The sequence below is a fragment of the Ursus americanus genome, chromosome 19, assembly GCF_024610735.1.
Source record: "Ursus americanus isolate L20-20 chromosome 19, mUrsAme1.1.p, whole genome shotgun sequence".
In the NCBI taxonomy this organism is placed as follows: Eukaryota; Metazoa; Chordata; class Mammalia; order Carnivora; family Ursidae; genus Ursus; species Ursus americanus.
The window spans coordinates 14,649,376-14,651,283 of NC_142145.1; positions in this window are offsets into that span (position 1 = coordinate 14,649,376).

Here is a 1,908-nt window from a genome sequence, read left to right on the forward strand (position 1 = left end):
CATTCTTCCCTTACTTCTCCTACCGATCTTCCTATTCCTTATATTCCATAAATGAGTGAAACCACATGATAATTGTCTTTCTTTGCCTGACTCATTTCACTTAGCATAATCTCCTCCAGTCCTGTCCATGTTGCTGCAAATGTTGGGTAATCGTTCTCTCTGGTGGCTGAGTAATATTCCATTGTATGTGTGGACCACATCTTCTTAATCCAGTCATCTGTGGAAGGGCATCTCGCCTCCTTCCATGATTTAGCTATTGTGGACAATGCTGCTATGAGCACTGGGGTGCATATGGCCCTTCTCTTTACCATGTCTGTATCTTTGGGGTAAATACCCAGTAGTGTAATTGCTGGATCATAGGGTAGCTCAATTTTTAACTTTTTAAGGGACTCCACACTGTTTTCCAAAGTGGCTGTACCAACTTGCATTCCCACCAACAGTGTAAGAGGGATCCCCTTTCTCCACATCCTCTCCAACAATTGTTGTTTCTTGCCTTGTCTATTTTTGCCATTCTAACTGGCGTCATGCTGACAGTCTTATTTACTGTTCTCCTGCATTGGAGCCATCTACACTTCCATATTCTTGGTTTATCTTTTTTTTTTTTTTTTTGAAGTTCATGTTTTTAAAAAGTTATCAATGTGGTAAATTTTCTGAGTCCTTGTCTGAATGAAAATGTCTACTTTCCTTGTAAAACTTAATAGTTTGGTTGGATAGATAACAGGTTAAAAATGAGTTTCTTCTCATAATTTTAAAGGAATTTATATTGTTTTCTAGAATCTAGGGCTGGTGAAGAGAATGCATCTGATGCTTGTCTCATTAACAATTTTTGTTGGTGTCCTGTAACTCTTTTCCTCAATTTTCTTGAATATTCTCCCCTAATTAGAATGTTTTTTAAGGATTTATTTTTATCCTTGGCTTATTCAGTTTCATAAACAAGTATCTAGGTATAGATATGTTGTAATTTAGGTCATGTGTCATGTAATAGGGCTTTTCAATATGAATACTTGTATCCCTCAGTTCTACAAAGTCCTCTATAACAATTTTCTCTTACTCATTTCCTCTCTTCTACTTATAGGATACCTCATAATTAGAACTTGAGCTGGGTGGCTCTGTCAGTTAAGTGACCAGCTCTTGGTTTCGGTTCAGGTCATGATCTCAGGGTCATGAAACTGAACCCTGCATGGGGCTCCACGCTCAGTACAGAATCTGCTTGGGATTCTTTTCCTCCCTCTCACTTCCCCTATACTCCTCCCTCTGCTCATGCTCTCTGTCTCTCTCTTTCTCAAATAAATAAATCTTTAGAGGCGCTTGAGTAGCTCAGTCAGTTAAGTCTCTTACTCTTGGTTTGGGCTCAGGTCATGATCTCAGGGTCGTGTGACTGAGCCCCGCATAGGGCTCTGTGATTAGCGGGGAGTCTGATTGAAGATTCTCTTCCCTCTGCCCCTTCCCTGCTCCCTGCGTGTACTCTCTCTCTCTCTCTTTCTCACTTAAATAAATAAATAAATAAATAAATAAATATTAAGAAAGAAAGAAAGAAAGAAAGAAAGAAAGAAAGAAAGAAAGAAAGAAAGAAAAGAAAGAATGAACGAACAAACTTGAGCCAGAATATGTCTTGGCTTTTCTCTCATATTTTCCATTTCTCTCTCCCTATTCGGCAATCACTAAAATCTCTAAAATTCTTTAAAATTTCTAGTCTTTAAAATTTATTTCTCCTTCTCCATTTGTTCCTTTTTCATAGCATCATATTCTTATTTTACAGTTACAACTTTTCAAATACTTTTTAGAAAATTGAAGTTTTTTTGGGTTTTGGTTTTTGTTTTTGTTTTTTTGAGTTTTGTTCTTTGAATTTCATCTGTTTCACTTCAGATTATGTCTCTTTCTTCTCCCCCCACCATTCATTTGGTCTTT